The 20,030-nt window shown below is 41.3% G+C and overlaps 1 pseudogene; it reads right to left on the reverse strand.

Moving 5' to 3' along the window:
• Window positions 1-213: 213 nt before the first annotated feature.
• Window positions 214-20,030, reverse strand: part of LOC148454073 (prostaglandin reductase 1-like) — a 30,685-nt pseudogene continuing 10,868 nt past the window's right edge.

The raw sequence follows: 20,030 nt of genomic DNA on the forward strand, positions 1-20,030 counted from the left end.
GACAAATGTAGAAAATAGACACGGTTTAGAAATATGTACATTTATTTATTTTATACATATTTTTTTTTCAGAACTCAACTTTGCTTCAAGTTATCCAACTTCTTCAGCACTTAGTAACAGTTGGGGTGGGGTTGGAGATTTCACAAAGTATATATGTAGGAATATTAAATTGTGCACTTCTTGACACACTAATGAAAATATTCTACAATTGCTTTAGGCTTTTACAATAGATTTCCCAATGTTCTCACCATTGAGCATGCCAATTAATCCGTTTGGCATGTTCTTAAAACCATGAGTGATCTGTTCATGGTATTTCACTTTGTTCTGTAATACATTAAAAAAAAAACATACAAGTGCAGTTATAGACAACTTACATTTGATTTTACAAAAATAAATGCATATTCTGCAAAGATTCAGCAAGCATTAATACAAAAGGAATGGATTTAACCAGTTTAATCTTTATTTGAACAAGGATATTTTTTATTTAAAAAATTGTATTTGAAGAAACTTGGAGGTATATTTACTAAAGTGTGGGTTTTTAGAAGTGGAGATGTTGCCCATACCAAAAATCAGATTCTACTTAACAGTTATCTAACACCTTATACAAAATAGCAGCTAGCATCTGATTGGTTGCTATGTAAATATATCCTTTGGTCCTAATTTGGAGTGTGTTGCATTTTGAGTTCAAATTGTGTTGCAAAAAAAGCACAATTATGTTGAGTCGCATGTACAGATTTGCCCTCATACACTTAACCACAATACGCCATGTGGTGCAAGACGACTGGCGCAAGTGAGCAGTGTCGAAGCTGGATAATTGACAAGACCAGCTTAAAATTAGATCGTAACGACACCATCTTGCGACTGGCCGCAAGACGCCATCTTGTAAATCAGATCGCACCATTTTAGCTAAACTCACACTTAAGTACATATGGCGATGTTACTATTAGCATCATGCGATTGCATCTTACACCATTTCTCATACACACATAAATACGCACAATTGCGCTGTTAACTAGTCGCATATTAGCGAATGCATAAGATCCTGTATGAAAACGCTGTTTGTTAGCTTCATGCGCACGCATCTACCCCAAGTTAACTAGCGTCTTTATATCAAACCCCAAATACTTACACAGTACATATTCACATAAAAGGTCTCATAAGCTTTAAAGTATAAGATTCAAGTTTGTTCATTTATTATAATTGCTGTGAAATAAAGGTTATTTGGTAGCTAAGGTTTAATACATGATAAGCAAGTCACGTTTGATATTATACTGATCTGCACTCTTTCAACAGCATTCTGGTATCGTCAGTGTGAAGATCGCAACATGCATTCTCAACTTATGGACCGCAGAGACTTAAAGCACCGAAATGTAAATTATATGACCAACTGTTAGGATGTGCATGAGGCAGGAAACCAGAGACAACCAGTTGTTAGAGGCTGGACTGTGTCTATTTGAACCAACCTGTTAAATGCTCTGCAACAGATGCATCCTCCTTGGAAACCAATGGCATCAGCGACAAGCCTCTCTATTGTGTTGTCTGTTTCTGTGAGAGTATAAACGTGTGTGTTGTGACCCCAGTCTGAGTCTTCTTGCTGAATGCTGATAGATGGGGGTTTCTTGCTGATGCCTACATCTGGTCCGGAGCGCTGAGTATGTATGACTGTACTTGGGTCTGTATAATTCTTTGCGCTAAATTGTACTTAGATCATAGCGTGTAACTGACTGTACTTTTACTTGAAATATCACTTTGTGCTTTGGAACCACAGGTTCAAGGTCTGGAGTCTTTATTTACTATATGACTGCGTACGCAAAATAGCGTTATCCTTAGAGGTTTATAGGCAGGATATTAGAAGGTATAGGCAGGATATTAGAAGGTATAGGCAGGAGTGTATAGAGGTTCTAATTCATTATCCTTAGTTGGGGGCTCATAGTGAAGTCACGTACCTACTCACACGGCACATACGGTTATCGATATCTTACCAAAGGGTGGAGTGGCCACATGCAGGGTTTACCTGCAACCACTCGGTGCTGAGTAATCACTACCCGTTTTCATGTGAGTCAGAGATGCTGACTAGAATCCAGGGACAAGAGAGGAAAAAGTTTGTTTTCCTTTGTTGATAGAACCTTATGTTTAGAGGGGTGCCGCAGTATTGAGCACGCGGCTGAGTCGCAGTTGTGCACACAGTCAAGATGAACTTTTGTGTACGTAGCTAAAGGTTGTCATACGGTTGTGTGGTAGTCGCATTATTGTGTATGCGACTGGTCGCACAATAGCGTATACGTACTTCCGGTTGTGCTGCCACGTGTTTAAACAAAGCCGTTGAGGTTTAAATTTTTCAATTGTTATCAATATCTGGGTTAACGTGTATTTTTCTGCGCAGGAAAAAAGTGTGTAACAGTGAGTATTTGTTGGTAGGGGTAACTTGTTCCCTAAAGTTTGAGGTACCATATGACCTTTAAGGGCTAAGTGCTAGCCGCTCGGTAAGCAGCTTACCGTCCTATACACAGTAGCAGGTGTACATGTTGTCTTTGTTGTAGAGAGGTGCGTGGAAGTAGCCGACAAACTTCCATAGGTGTGGAAGTTGCCTTCTTAAATCTTATCCGGGTGTGTGGAGTAGCCTTCTTCAAATCTTCACAGGTGTGTGGGCACTGCCGTTTAAATCATCCACAGGTAAGTGAAAGTATCTTGACTGTCTTTCACCAGTTTAAATCTTTATTGAAAAATGTAGGAGTTGTCTCAAGATGGGAGCCACGCAAGCAATAGAGATGTTAGACAATGATTTGCTGCTAATGGAAGCGCCGCTTGGATCGGCCCGTCATATTATGCATACTAAGTATGGTACTTATGCATTAAGGTATTGTGATGTATGGTTTAAAATGACGATGAAGAGTGTTAGACCGTTTCCCAGAATTGGTAGTTTTGATAAAGATGTAATAGATAATGTCCGGGACCACATCAGTCTGATGCGCTCCCGACAGAAAAAGGTAAAATATTATGAATGTTTAAAGTTGTGGCAGCATGAAGGGGATGCGTGGCTTAAAAATGTGCAAGCGACGCAAACTAGCGTTGCGAGCGCATTGCCAGAGAATACTTCTGCGACGCTAAATTGCAATGCGGGTGAGCCGCAAAATGGCGTGCACGTGCAGCAAGGTAGCATTGTGGAAAGTATTGCCAGCAGTTCACGCGCACCACCTCCACCTTATGTGGATGGAGATGCAAGTATGGTTATCAAAAATACCTGTAAACATGTAACAAGCAATTAGTACCCTCTCTTAAGCAACCATAAAGAAAATGTTCATGATGTGGATGATGAGCCTATTGTAATGTCTGCCATTTCCCATGCTGTACAGATGATAGATGCTGCACCACAACACTCACGAGTGGTGCCGCCATCTTCATCGGTAACAGCAAGGGAAGTGCTAACACCCTCTGCACCTGGAGGAAGTTGTTAATACCATACGTAGCAGCAACAGATTAAACCCCCAGCCAGGTAACAAGGTCAAAGGTAGCAGCGCTGCCGGTCTGCATCCCATTCGGACTATCACTGTTCCGAATGGAAATGCAGATGCGAACGGTGTAGTGCCCACGAGGGAAGTGGTAATGCATTGTCCTTGGACAAGAGCAGAACTAAATTCCATCATAAATGATTTCCCCGATCCCAAAAAGGAACTAGCCAAATGTCAAAGATTTTTGAGGAATTTGGGTAGTTCTCATGAACCAACTAATAAAGATTGGCGTGTGGTGTTAAGGGCCTGTCTACCACGCAATACCGACGTGACAAAATTTATCACGGATTGTGTATTGGATGGTGACGTTCCCTTAACAGACCAAGTAAACTAAGGTAACATTTCCCGCATTGTAACTCAATTGGGTATATATTTCCCAGAAGTAGTTAACTGGAACAAAATTTTCACCATAAAGCAAAAAGGAGAGTGAATCTGCAGAAGATTATTGCGACCGGACTCTGCAGGCTATCACCTAGTACACTGGGTTAGAGGATATTAAAGATAGCACTCACCACAGGGGAATGATAGTCACCATACTCATGGACGGTCTTAAAGAGATCCAAAACACCCGGGTTCAGACCTCGGAGCCTGGCTGGAGGGGAGTCACAATAGATACACTCATAGAATCTGCCATAGAACATGATAAAAACATCTCAAAGAAGAGAGAGACCCAGAGCGAAAAACTAATGGCTGTCAGTATCCAAGCTCTGGAAGGAATGACGGTAACATCACAGCCAACAGACACACTTGCATCTACACACACACTTACACCTGAACAGTTATATGCCCTCACTAATCCCACGCAACAGCAAACACAGCTCTATTCCACTAACCCTACACAACCACAGGTCCCATACTACTCACAAACTTCATACCTCCCACAATACCCTTATCCTCCATATCCCTATCCATATCCATCACCTTTTCCCCCTGCTCAAACTTCACAACAACCCGTGTCTTCATCCGATCCACGAACATGTTTTAATTGTAACCAGCCAGGACGTGTAAGTAGAAACTGCAGAGCAAAAAGGGTAGGACCCCCAAAAGCAGGGAAAACCTGCATATCCCCATAAAGGATATGCACAGAGACCAGCAAATGTCCAACAGGCACCAGCTCCAATAGTAGCCGTTAATACTTTATTGGAGAATGGAAGCCAACGCTAGGGGTCAGGTCATACCTGTAGTCTACAGATAGTCAGGTTAACGGGAAGTACTAGGGAAGAACCGTTCATGATGGTTGATGTAGCTGGTACTAAATATCCTTTACTTGTAGACACAGGGGCGACCAGGTCAGTGATAAAATCTCCCGTTAATTTACAGGTGACCAACGAGACAGTACCAACAATGGGTGTAACAGGTAAAGTGGAACATTATCCTTTAACAAAATCCACAGGGGTTACTATCGGGCCGCTGCATACCAGGCATTCTTTCCTTCTGGCTGCTGCAGCTCCTACTAACCTGCTGGGTAGAGATTTGTTATGTAAGATGGGATGTGTCATATATTACACCCCTGATGGTGTATTTCTAGATTGCAAGGAAATCTTGCAAGGACAGAGCTTGCGATAAAGCTCTGTCCCTGCGAATACCCTCAACACATTTCTCCCTGTATTTTTGTATAAAAAATACTGGGAGACTGTCTGCGCATGCGCTCGCTGCCGGCTACCTTAAACACACCTCTCTCTTGACGGCCTCCTTCCCAGCTGAGCTTACAATTACCTCAGCTGCTACAGTGATGTCCTCTGGGGCTCCAGTCTAATGGTCTTCTATCCTGCACTGTAACCCCGGTCAGCTGTTCTATGCAGCAGCTGACCAGGGTCACAGTAAAAGAGCCAGGAGACCAGCTGACCGAGCAACCCGGAGGATATCACCAGAGACCGATCAACCTGGATGCAGGTTTTTATTTTTGCAGTGATCAGCTTGTGGTCTATTTAGACCACACAGCTGATAACTGGGGACGGCTCAGCTCTGCCTGTTAGATGACCAGTTCACAGTGATTGCAATAAGCAAAAAATATTGTTGGTCCAAGGGACCCCTCACTGTAAAATATTGGGGTCCTACTGCAGTGTTTTTGGGTTCCAACATATATTATGGGGGGCTAGGGCATGCAGCAGTTGGGACAGAGCTAAGGGCAAACAGCAGTTTGGGTAGAGCTGGGGGTAAAGGCAGGGAGCAGTTGGGGTAGAGCTGGAGCTAGAGGGCAGTAAGGGCAGGCAGAACTGGGGATAGGGAGAGGTAAGTGCAGGCAGCAGTTGTGACAGTCCTGGGGCAAGAAAGAGGTTATGGGCAGGCAGTACTAAGGTTAGGGTGGTGGTAAGGGTAGACAGCTGGGGCAGTATTGGGGGCAAGGAGGAGGTTAGGGGCAGGCAGTGCTGGGGTAATGTGGGTGGGTCCAGGTAAATGGGAAATAAACACAGTTACACAGTCAGGCAGGGTTAGGGGGGATGCGCACAGTTACACAGTCAGGATAAGGGGGGCTGCACACAGTTATGAAGTCAGGATTAGGGGGGGTCAGTGTTGGAGAGGTGGCCTCACTTACACAGTCAGGGAGGGTTAAGGGGGACTCTGCACAATGATAACCATAGGCTGTAAATTACTGACCTGTCTGAGCTCAGGGTCTCCTCTCTGTCACCAGCCGTTAAAGCTCAATATCCCAGGAGCACATCCCCTGTACACCCTACCTCCCAGGGGATACCTAACCCCACCCCCCTAGGGGTGCATATCCCCCCTTCACTTACTCTAACCCTCCTAGAAGAGTGCCTAACCCTAAGTCCCCCCTGGGAGCCCTAACCCTCCCCCCTGGCTATCCGCTCCAGGGATTCTGTGGTGGTGTAAAAGATAGGCATCAGGATTTTGACACCTATCTTTAGTTCCATTTTGGGATGTCCGTGTCGAGATATCGGCGGGCGGGAAGATCCTAAGATCAAAATGCACTAAACAAAGAAGATACCATTTTTGAGATGTTGGCTGAACTTAAAAAAAACAATAATATACTTGAAAATTGGAATAATACACAATTTAAAATTTTGAAAGAAATTTCAAATAACATTTCAAAAATCGCAAATCAACACCAGAGTAATGGATATAATTCCAAGTCAAGTATATTGAATATGTGAAATATTAGAGTTGACTGTATGTGTATTAAACCCAACACAAAGATTACGGTTATAAGTTTAGTTCAAACTTACTGTTTAGTCAGTTTACAGTTATTTTTCTGTTGACAGACCTTTAAATCTGTATAATAATACACTGATGTTAGTATATTACTGACTACGGGTCCCGACTGCTTTTAGTATTCTGGAGCCGGTATTTAGACCGTCTGCATTCCGTCAGCTGACTACATCCCGTTGCATATATATGTATATGTGTGTGTATGTGTGTTTTTTTATATATATATATATATATTATTTTTTTTTTTTTTTTTTGTAAGATCTAGTCTTACATCGATATATCAAAGTTTATAAGCACTGAAGTAAGTGTTTACAATTGTAAATGCTAAATGTAAAAATTAATTAAAAATTATAAAAAAAAAACAAAAACTCACGTGTTTTGACATTTATTTTAAAAGCTAAACAAATCTCTTGAAACCAACATGGTATAAGCATAAATTGTTGTCAATACAGTAATGATGCATATTTGAATTTTTTTTTTTTTTAAATATATTTTAAGGCCTACTCTACATTCACATGGTGAGAAACTTTTTACAATTTCAATTGTTTTTATAAACAATTTTTCAAGAAAATATAACAAATATATTGTAGTTTGAAGGGAACGAATATGTCCACGAATATGGTATTCTTCAACAATGAACATTGTCCTTTCAGTCTGTTAAAAAAAAAATTATATTAGTGTGATACCAAATAATTTAAAAGTTAATTAAAATTTTACATTTATTACAGAAGGAATATTTATAGATCAATAATAATATAACTGCTAAATATGTCAAAGATGATGGATAGTTTCCTATAAATATTGTATGCTAGTCATCCATTTAATATAATCAAAAATTGCTATAGTAATGGTTTAAATATTATAATTTTTTTCCTTTGAATCATAAAAATGTTTAATGTACTATTTTAAATGTGTTTGATGGAATATTTAAAAAAGAAGAAAGTTTTACGGAGTGAAGGAAAAATTGGAAGAGACAGATTGGCTGTGTGGGGGAATAGAAATATTTCAAAATAGACTTTGACCATATTTTTATAAATGTTATACAATAGTCCAGTGGTTCCCAATATTTTTGGTTTCCCGGCACCCTACAAGTATCATCATTGTTCTCAAGGCACCCCTAAGCCAAAAGCAGTTTAAGGTTTTTAAACAAATTTTTTAGGAAAGTGAAGTACACTGTGCTTACCTGTCATCTATCAGCTCAGTTATATGGTGGTGAACAGGCTTGCACTTCTGTTTGTCCACATATTTACATTACATTGAGCATAAATAATTTGTATTGATGCTGGACAACCAACCAAAGGCACACCTACAAGTGTCCCAAGGTACCCCAGGGTGCCACGGTGCACAGTTTGGGAACCAATGCAATAGTCCCTTTTTTCTTTAGTAAACCTATGTTAATTTTGTTATGAAATAAATAAAAAATTATATTTATTAAAAATTAAGTTAGCCAAGCGTTTACTGGTTCCCAAACTGAGTCTTCAAAGAACCACAACAGTCCATATTTTCAGTATATACATGTTTGGACAGAGCTGGCTTAAGTAGTACCTCAATTTGATTTAATCAGCTGGGCCCAGGCATGGATATCCTTAAAAACTGGACTGTTCACGTGCCTTGAGAGCACAGCCATGCAGGTGTGTCCACATACATTTAGCCTCCTTGCACGTGAAACATGCCTTCTATTTGTGCCATGCTATTGCGCCAGTCCTTTGCGCTGTACTTATTTTTCTTAAAACTTTATATTACTAAATGCATCTATTTTGCAAATTGATGCAAATAGGATACACAAGCATCTTCTGATTAAAATGAGGTAAAACATGCTAATATTCTGTGCGCGAATGCGAGTATATCTGCATGTAACACGCTACGTTACAGTGACATTGCTGCAGACACTGTAATGTGGTTATTTGCATGTAGATACACCCAAAGTCTCTCACAGAATATAGGCATGCTGCATATCATTTTAATCAGCAGAAGCTGTTTCTGCAATCTAGGTGGCATGAAAAGATGTTCGGAGCTAACGAATCACATGGCACTCTTGCGTTATGTGTAACGTGATTTGTAGCACTCTGAGGTTAAATGTATGTGGACACATCTGTGTTCTGTAAAGCTGGGTACACACTGACAGATATATTGGCCAATCAATTGATCGGGCAATATGTCTGCTGCCCATCGGCCAGTGTGTACCCGCAATATGTCTGTGAACGATGTCATTCACAGACATATCGCATTGGCTGTGCTGCACAGCCGATGGACAGATATGTCTGCAGGCATATCTGCCCATCGGCAAGTGTGTATGGGTGGTCTGCACAGATTTGAAGGAAAATCTGACTGTGTTTATGCACCATAAGTCTATCGAGGTAATAATTAAAGATACATTTTAATTATTAATGTGAAAAATGAATGAATTGATAAACAGGCACCATAATAATATGATCTAAATATGTCCCATTATAGTTTGTTATTCACCCTACATCTGAGACCTTTCACTAGAGTAATTTAAGTTTGTTCCAGTGCTGGTATACAAAGATATACCTATCACATAATATATTTGAAGCTTATGTATAAAGATGGAATTAAAAGGTAGCGGGTTGTTAATTTATCACTGACGGTATTTTCTTTAAGGAAAATAAACTTACTTGAAAAAAAATCACGTATAAGGTTTGATCAAATCTGGCTACCGACAGTGGTTCCATGCTCTTCTACAGCTGGACAAGAGTCAGGGTCATCAGGAAGATCTGGGTCAGACTCAGAGGGGATGTTGTACGCCAGGCAAATGTTGTGATGCAACAAATTGTAAAGATTTTACAGACTTTTTCTGCTGAATACTGTAGTGCTCCCCCAGATCTGTCCAAACAACGAAACCTGGTTTTTAATATTCCAAATGTGCGCTCAATGATGCAACAAGTAAATATATGCGCACGATTATATTTCTTTTCTGCTGGGCCATTTGGTTTTGAAAGTGGCGTTAAAAGCCACGATCGTGCTGGATATCCAGAATCACCTAGTTAAATTGCTAAAAAAACATTTTGGGAACATTACTATGTAAAAAATTATTTTTAGACATACATTTTCAACTTACTTTAGTATTACAAATGTATAAAATGACACTTGCATGAGAATTGAAGGTAATCTCTTTCCAGCATAGAAATGATTATTATTTTAGAAATCTGAATGCAATGCCCAATTTTTAAATGTGATCTGCTCATACTTATTCAAATACATTTTAAAACATATTAGGAGGTGCCCTTCAATGATAATGCAACCTTATGACCTTATGAATACATCATCGGTGCCTAACACTAATCCCCCCCCCTACCCTAACCCTCGCGGGGGGGGGCACGGCTAGACGCTATCACACCCGGCTTACCTTCGTTCAATATGCCGGGTGTCGGGAATTTGTAGTGGGGCTAATGATAGGCGTCTGGATTTCAATGCCTATGTTTAGTCCTATGATGGGTTGTCAGTGTCGGGATATCAGCAGGCAGTATAGTGCCCGCCGGTATCCTCACTGCATCCCGTATATATATATATATATATATATATATTATTATTAGGTAATATTTAAAACATTACCTAACAACCAGCCTCCCTGCAGAGTGGAATCTTCAAACTTGTGATACACTGAGGACTTATGTAAAATGTAGGAATCATGAGCTGATCCGGGATAAGCTGCAAAAACGTTGATAATTCGACATTTTGAATCGCAAATAACCTGCATGTTCATGGAGTGAAAATTTTTTCTATTGCAACAAATTTCTTCCATGTCACTGGATGGGGTAAATGCCACATGAGTGCAGTCTATGCACCCCATTACATTTGGCATTTTTGCAATGTCATAAAATGCTTGTTTGACTCCCTTCCACTCTTTGGGTTGTTGTGGCAAATAAATGAAATCAGGGACATGTTGCAATAGTGCGTCAATGACTACGGTGAAAAAGCGTGAAAAAGTGCACTGTAAAAAACCACCTACAGCTGCAACTGTGGACTGAAAAGATCCTGAAGCCAGGAAATGAAGAGTGCTCAATAATTTGGTAATTGCTGGTATAGCCTTAGATCTGTGTGTATGTGGATCTATCTGCTTTCTGATTCGTTGATATAAATCCAATATGGGAACTGTTGGTAATCTGTATAATTTTATGACATCTTCCTCACGCAGGAGTTGTAAAGTTTGGCGTTTTTTGAATACTCCAGGTTTACGACGGCGTAGTCTACGCTGCTGATGCAGGATTATTGATTGTCGATTTCTTGCATGGACTATTCTAAAATTTATCCGGAGAAATTCAATAAATATTTCCATTATTAGATGTTGGGTTTTTTTATATCTGAAATACAATATTATGAAAGTATTATTTTTACGTTAAAATTAATTAATATAATTTCTTCTACCAAAAATATAGTAAGAATTATAATTTAATTATAGTTTATACTTTTCGGAAATTACAGTATCTTATAGCGTGCAATCAGTTATGTCAAATAATATGAGGGATGAAAACTGCATTATTGACATTGAAGTATATGAAATCATTAGGATAAATACATTTTCAACAATTATGCCTTTGACATATTAAAAAAAAAAAATGTTCATTACATATATTAGGGCAAGTATCCCTCAGATAGGAATATTAAATATAGCTAGGGTAGGGTCTGGTCAACCTTAAGCCCCAGGGAGCTTCCTGCTGTGTTTCAGCAGGAAGCTCCCCACTGACATCACTGATGTCAGTTGGGCCACCCCCAAAACGGCAAGCGTTCCGGCGGGAACGCGTCCGTTTGGGCAGGCACGCCCCCGCCCCGCCCAGCAAACGGGGCGAGCTGTCACTCAACATCGACAGCTCGGCCCGTCTGCTACGAGACCCCTAACGACAGATCACCCGTCGTTAGCTGGGTCTCGCGCATGCGCACAACGGAGCCGGCTCCGTTGAAATTAATGGTACACACAGCTAGACGCAGTACACCTGGGGGATGCCTTCCTTATAGAGCTATCACCACTAGGAGTAATGTGGGGGGGACTACCCATCCTGTCTGTCAGGCGCCATGCACTCACTCACCGCCAGATGCTATTACTAACTGCCAGCTGCTGCTGCATATTCAGCATGATCATTGCTCAGAGCGGCTCCCGAGTTCCCTCATAAGCATCCACGGACTTGATGCGTCACGTGATGCTGGTGAGGGGACTCGGGTGCTGATCTGCTCTGTATGCACTGTGCATGTAGTACACAGCCGGAGCAGCAGGGCAGTTCCAGTCCGATATCAGGTGCCGACAGGCACCTGTTCTTGGCTATCACAGGGTCAGACCGACCCTGTGAGGGGGCCCTTCTGTGTGTGGGGGCAAGGGTCGACCGCCCCTGTTGCCCTCCCCTTAATCCGGCCCTGACTATGATCGTGCCCAGATTGCATTGCAAATGCAAACGAGAAAAAACATAATAAATACAATACCAAAAATAAAAGTTCCATTATATTTATTTTATATATAGTATTAGAAACACACAATAATTTAAAGTATTAAAAAAAAAAAGTTCATTAGGTAAAATAATGCCTGGAGTATCATAATATACATAACATACATACATGAGGGAAACAATCAGGAAGCCAAACGCCTGCTTCCCGGCTGCGTAGTCCTGGCAAGGGTTAAATGACAGGTGTCGAAATCTGGACGTCTGTCATTTTACCTACGCCGGGAGACCGGCGCCCGGCATCCCGATCGAAGGGATGATGGGCGCCGAACGCAGACAGATGCAGGGGGAGGGTTAGGTTTAGGGTTCCTAGGGGGAACTTAGGGATAGGCACTCCCCCCGGGAGGTTAGGGGGAGGGAGGGTTAGGGTTAGGCACCCCCAGGGGGGACTTCGGTTTAGGCGGCGGGGAAGGGGGGGGGTTAGGTTTAGGCACTTAGAGGGGCGATTAGATTTAGGCACTTGGGAGGGAGGTTAGGGTTAGGGGGTAGAATAGGTTAGTTTATACTTACCTTCCAACGTTCGGGATTTCCACCTCTGTCGGCCTGACGCTGATGGGATACCGAAACCAAAACATGGATATGAGCAAAGAGACATTATACAAATAATAGCTGCATGCTAGCAATTACCTAAATATAACTATATATATATATATAACTATATATATATATATATATATATATTAGCATGTCAGCAACCCTGGATAAATATATATATATATATATATTTCTATGCATGTAGAATAATATTAAATGAATAATGGCTACATGTTGTTAATTATATGAATAAATATAAAATTATATACAGATGACACTGCCAGTCATTACATGCACACAGTGTATACAGTAGAATAATATACAGATTGCAAAAGTAGACATTACATGTATAGAAAATTTACAGATGACCCTTGCAGCCATTACATGAGTATAGCTTAATATACAGATGGCATTTGCAGATAAAACCTAGATATCAGCAGTAACTGTAAAAGAAATGCCTGCTATTTGATTATACAAACTAGATAGATTAGAAATGTGTAAATAAGATCATTCATTAACCTACTTATGCAGCCGTACAGTCACTGGAAACACGGCCAGAGGACTGAAGGGGGAGGGAGGAGAGAGCTACTGAGCACAGACACATCGTATCTACACTGAAGGGAGACTGCAATACGCCATGTGGACCTGGCGTTATTATCACACAGCCTCCAGGTGATATTTTTTTACAATTGCAGCTTAGTAAATGTGAGCTGATCACATTTCCCATTACAATTGTGGGAAATGCGACTCTAACTAAAAAAATGTGATAAGTAGGGATTGGAGTAGAATTTTGCCAATTCTACTCCAATTACATTTTAGGGCTCTATTTATTAACATTATTTTTACTAAAATAAAGTGAAAAAGGGTGTTTTCACATTATTTTAGTTTCACCTGTAGTTATTACAGGGCAATTGGAGTAGAATTAGTAAGATTCTACTCTAACCCCTAGTATCACTTATTTTTAGTAAAGCAGATCGCATTTCCCATAATTGTAATGGGAAATGTGATCTGACCAGAGTTACTAAAAATAAAATGTGAAAAAATACCGGGGGAAGCCCTGAGATAATAACGCCACCTGGAGGTGGCATTATCCAGGGTCTCCCCCAGTTACCGGCCTCCTGCCCTGCTCTAACAGGGAGAGCAGAGCTGGGAGTCGGTCTCAGTAATCAGCTGTGTGGTCTAAACAGACCGCAAGCTGATCACTGTAAAAAAAATAAAAATAAAAATTCACTTACCTGACTCCAGGGACCGGTGATCGGGCCTCCGGTGATGACTCCCCTCCGGTCAGCTGGTCTCCCACAGTGCACTGCGGCCCGGTCAGCAGTATGGGAGATCACCTGACCGGAGGAGTGGAGAACATCACCGGAGGCCTGGAGCATGCAGGTAAGTGCTATTAAGGGAGGGGGGGTCGCGGGGGGCGTCACGGGGGGTCCATGATCGCAGGGGCAGGGCTTAGCACCATGGGCGGGGCTTAGTACCAGGGGGGGTTAGCAGCGGCGACTGGTCGGCGCATGCGCAGGCACTTAATCACGGTATTTTTTGCGAAAATACCGTGATAAGGCTCCGAAGGGGATTTGCAGGGACAGAGCTTTATCGCAAGCTCTGTCCCTGTAAGGGATTTGTAGTTAATCCCTGTGATATTGCCTGAATTCGCAAGGCGAATTCACTCGGTAATATCACACTACAATCTGCATTCAATATGCGGATTGTAGTAAATAGAGCCTATAGTCTTTCCAACCATTTCAGAACAACACATAACTGTCAGATAAACCACGTTAAATTATTCTTGGGAATTCAAAGTGTAAAGGCCTCTTGGAAAGACAGGGACACCGAAAGGATTTTAGCAAATACAGAAATGTCTTGGATTTTTAGATTAAATACTATCATACCTGCCGGTTTAAATAAGGATTCCTATAGTGGGGCACACACGGACTAATCTGAATGAAGACACAATCATAAATGACCCATCAGAAAGAAAATAATAGAAATTAATAAAATATAACTTTTATTAAGGGCTTATAAAATAAGTAGGCGAAAATTAAGATACATTTATTATTAAAATCACTAACAGCCACTAAACCTAACTATATCAGAATGTGTTGTCGATTATATGACACACATGTCACTATCTCTAATTATTGTGAGTCAATCAACTCTCTATCCACTATGATAGTATCATTTAATAATATTCATGTGGTGTACACAAAATTCTGACCATTAATCAAGTGTGAACCACCTTATTGTATTATGATCTCATTGTTCCTCAGTAGAACTAACTATATTAGTACTTTAAACCACTAGATGCATATCATATGCTATTCATGCGGATCTGAATGTCACTGAACCACGTCAAGATTGTACTATATGAAATATCCACAATGTTACAAGGAGTAAGTATTAAAGCTATGCTGATAGCTAGCCAACAGTGTCACTAATAACACTCTGACGCCGGACAGCGCTCAGAGTGTACAGTGAAACATATAATTGCACAGTCTCATATTATTACTATGAAACAGGAGAGCGGGGACACTGTGAATAAATAGACCTCACGTCTCTCTTTTATTGCAACACATGTGATAATTGTATCAGCTTTGTTATTAAATGGTATTACTCTGTCATCCCGCGTGCTGCTACTAAATCACATACATTGTTGCTGCACATACTCTCATAGGAAGTATAACTCTGCCCAAACAATTAACTATTATTCAAGAAATATTCTCTCCTATCTCACTGCTCTTGTAATAAATTGTGACCGCCTTGTTAGTCTCTGCCGCTAATACTGACAGCATTGCTCTGCTAGATTCGGCATTACTTTAATAAGCAGTCACTTTTATCAATTCTGCGTCCCGCAGCTAACACAGCATATCGGCGGTTCCCATTTCATATGATATTCACATAGATTTTTTCAATCTCAATAAATTAACGTGGGGACAGCTATGTTAATGAATAGTATTATTCTGCCATCCCTTGTGCTGTTATTAAATCCCATACATCGTTACCACACATATTCTTACAGGCAGCGTAACTCTGCCCAAACTATTTACTGTTCTTATAGGGATAATCACTCTTTAATCACTGTTCTGTGTAGTAAGGTGTAACCACCCTGCTAATCTCTGCATCTATTACAAACAGAGTTAATCTGCTGGGACCGGCAATACTAATATACAGTCACTTGTTCAACTAAACGCCCCACAGTCAACACAGCACTTCAGCGGCTCATATCACATATGTTATTCACATAGATTTTTCACATTCAGTAAGTTAGCGTGGAGACATATACATTTAAAAATCACAGACACGCTATGCATCGCAGAGATTAGCAGGGTGGTTACACCTTACTACACAGAACAGTAATGCCGAATCTAGCAGAGCAATGCTGTCAGTATTAGCGGCAGAGACTAACAAGGCGGTCACAATTTATTACAAGAGCAGTGAGATAGGAGAGAATATTTCTTGAATAACAGTTAATTGTTTGGGCAGAGTTATACTTCCTATGAGAGTATGTGCAGCAACAATGTATGTGATTTAGTAGCAGCACGAGGGATGACAGAGTAATACCATTTAATAACAAAGCTGATACAATTATCACATGTGTTGCAATAAAAGAGAGACTTGAGGTCTATTTATTCACAGTGTCCCCGCTCTCATGTTTCATAGTAATAATATGAGACTGTGCAATTATATGTTTCACTGTACACTCTGAGCGCTGTCCGGCGTCAGAGTGTTATTAGTGACACTGTTGGCTAGCTATCAGCATAGCTTTAATACTTACTCCTTGTAACATTGTGGATATTTCATATAGTACAATCTTGACGTGGTTCAGTGACATTCAGATCCGCATGAATAGCATATGATATGCATCTAGTGGTTTAAAGTACTAATATAGGCCCTCATTCAGAGCCGGACGCTCTGAGCAGAGCGCTCACTCTGAATTAGGGCCGTCCTCCATAAAAATGGAGCGTCCTCCTGGATGCTCGTATAGCTGTGGGTCATCACCCACAGCACATACGAGCGTGCAGGATGATGGTCGCGATGGTCTTGACCATCGCGACCATCGCCAGTGCGACCAGAAGCCTGTGGTCGGGGTTTTCGACCACAAGCCCTGGAGTGATTTTGGCTCTATCAGAGCCAAAATCACTCCCACTGACATCACTAGTGATGTCAGTGGGGCCGGCTTCTGACGGTAGGCGTTCCCTTGGGAATGCCTCCGTCTGGCAGGCACGCCCCCGGCACGCCCACCAAAGGGGGCGTGCTGTCAATCAACATCGACAGCACGCCCCCTTTGATCAGACACAACGAGCGAAGGAAAGTCCTTCGCTCGTCGCGTCTGGCGCATGCGCACGATGGAGCTCCCTCCGTCGTGCGCATGCGCAGTGCACACCATTGACCCACTTGCGAGCGGACAGCCGCTTGCGAGTGGGTCTGAATGAGGCCCATAGTTAGTTCTACTGAGGAACAATGAGATCATAATACAATAAGGTGGTTCACACTTGATTAATGGTCAGAATTTTGTGTACACCACATGAATATTATTAAATGATACTATCATAGTGGATAGAGAGTTGATTGACTCACAATAATTAGAGATAGTGACATGTGTGTCATATAATCGACAACACATTCTGATATAGTTAGGTTTAGTGGCTGTTAGTGATTTTAATAATAAATGTATCTTAATTTTCACCTACTTATTTTATAAGCACTTAATAAAAGTTATATTTTATTAATTTCTATTATTTTCTTTCTGATGGGTCATTTATGATTGTGGGGGTCATTCAGACCCGCTCGCGAGCAGCAGTACGCTCGCAAGCGGGTCGATGTTCCCCACTGTGCATGCGCACGACGGAGGGAGCTCCGTCGTGCGCATGCGCGAGACGCGGGGAGCGACGGGCTTTCCATCGCTCCGGGTCTCGCACCAAAGGGGGCGTGCTGTCGATGTTGATTGACAGCACGCCCCCTTTGGGGGGCGTGCCAGGGGTGTGCCTGCCAGACGGAGGCGTTCCCATGGGAACGCCTACCGTCTGAAGCCGGCCCCACTGACATCACTAGTGATGTCAGTGGGAGTGATTTTGGCTCTGATAGAGCCAAAATCACTCCAGGGCTTGTGGCAGGGAGACCCTACCGCAGGGTCTCCGTCGCAAGTCCGATGGTCGCGATGGTCAAGACCATCGCGACCATCTTTTTGGCAGCTCGCATATGCTGTGGGTGGTCACCCACAACTATACGAGCGGCCAGGAGGCCGCTCCATTTTCATGGAGGAGGGCCCTGATTCAGAGCGAGTGCTCTGGTCAGAGCGTCCAGCTCTGAATCAGGCCCTGTGTCTTCATTCAGATTAGTCCGTGTGTGCCCCACTATAGGAATACTTGCTCTTCTTTTGCCAATTTATTATGACTTTTTATTCCTGGGAGCACCTCCCAATACAGGAAAGATAGTTAGATATTTGAATTATGATTTGGGAAGGACAATTAAGGTAATAGGTCTGTGCGGTTATTTTTCTACTACGGTTTAAATAAGGAGTTTGAGTTAAAATGGTTTTTATAAATTTTATTATGAAATTTATTATGAAATTTTATTATGTTTTAAACATATGTATCAGTTTTAAATATATGTATCAGTGATGAATGTGACAACTGTAAAACCAGAACCCTGGTATGCGGTATTCATATTTATTGATTAATTATATGGTTTATTGTAAACAAATCCACTCATTTATAATATATGTTCGGATTATTTTTAAAATTTCTGTATGCTATTTTTAATTATAAATTATTCATGAGGCTTTTAAACTGTGTGGATCACGTGAGCGCCGTGATAAGCTTCCGCTCTGATGACCGGAAGTGGGTGTCCGCCGATAATAACTACGTTGCCAAGGACTTGCTTAATGGTTGGAACCAAGTTTTATTTGGTGTAGCGACACTTTATAGAGGACCACGGATCCATGACTTCCGTGCATAACCGGAAGTTTATGGTTCATGGCCCCGATGCGGACACGTGGGAGACAGTGTGGAACCATCTCAGTTGAGGGATGAGGACCTTTACATGTATTACTGCGGTACGTCTACAGTCCACGGCGCTGTGTAAACACGTGGAAGACATCCCATAATATATTGTATATACACAACTCTATTGCGCAGAAGCACGGACAATAAAACTCAATAACCAATTTTATTTCAGTTTTTCAACAGGAATATTGCATAAACCTTGTTTTGAGCAATATATAAATGAGTGCCTTTGGATTTTTTAGGATTCTATGTGTATTTGATGAATTTATTGAGGGGACCTTTCTTTTTCACTTCCGGGTCAATGGGCCTATAAATAGCAGATGGCATGGCAGTGAATCCCATGCAGCCTTGTGGAAGAGTGTTGTCACTCGAAACGCGTTGACAATTGGGATTCATCTGCTATTTGGCTGTGTGCAGCTACTTGAACTGGAGGCTTGGTGGGAGCAGGGCAGTTCATCCGGAAACCCCCCTGACTTACTCACTTGAAGCACCAATCGGGTGCTAAACACGGTACGGTTCTAATTCACACATATCGTTTTTTCTGGGTGATCTCAGATTTTAGTACATGTGGAAGCTCTACTAAGTTAATTTAATTGTTTTTTGCCTTATTTTTTGTACAATTAAATTTGTCAATTAAAAATTACTACACTATATGGTCCTTTCTCTCTTCTTTTCTCCTCTCTTTGTATGTGCTTTGTGGAGAGAGACAATATTGGACCGACACCTGAACATATGGACGACCTATAGGAGAACAGAGACATTACAGGGACTTCTATACATACCCTTTATTGTTTTGTATGAATACCCTTATTTAGTGCCGCTTATAGCTAACCATTATTTCTGTATTATATGATTCGGTTTGGCTGCTTTTTGTGGGAGCAGTAGGTCACTTATTTTGGTAGCTTATTTAGGAGTGCGCCGGTATTTTTTCCATAATATTACTAATTAGTTTGCGTACACATACAGTATGCAGCATCGGATGCACTTCATCCTTGGGGTATATTTACTAAAGTGCGGGTATTTAGAAGTTGAGATGTTGCTCATAGCAGCCAATAAGATTTTTCTTAACATTTATCTAGCACCTTCTAGAAGATATTAACTAGAATCTGATTGCTATGGGCAACATCTCTATTTCTAAAAACCCACATTTTAGTAAATATACCCCCATGAGTGAGTCTATAGTCACTCAGAATGGCCACCATAACTAAGATGCCGAACCCCTGTGTTTCCTGCGTCCGGGATCGCAGATGCAGAATGTGACATGACCCTGAAACAGTCTAGCCATGCCTGCATTTTTAGCCAACCCTCACTGTTGCCTCCGCCAAACACTTCCTGCCCGTCAATCACACTGAGAATACAGAATCGCA

This window comes from Taudactylus pleione, unplaced genomic scaffold (genome assembly GCF_031769625.1).
Source record: "Taudactylus pleione unplaced genomic scaffold, aTauple2 ptg001032l, whole genome shotgun sequence".
Lineage (NCBI taxonomy): Eukaryota > Metazoa > Chordata > Amphibia > Anura > Myobatrachidae > Taudactylus > Taudactylus pleione.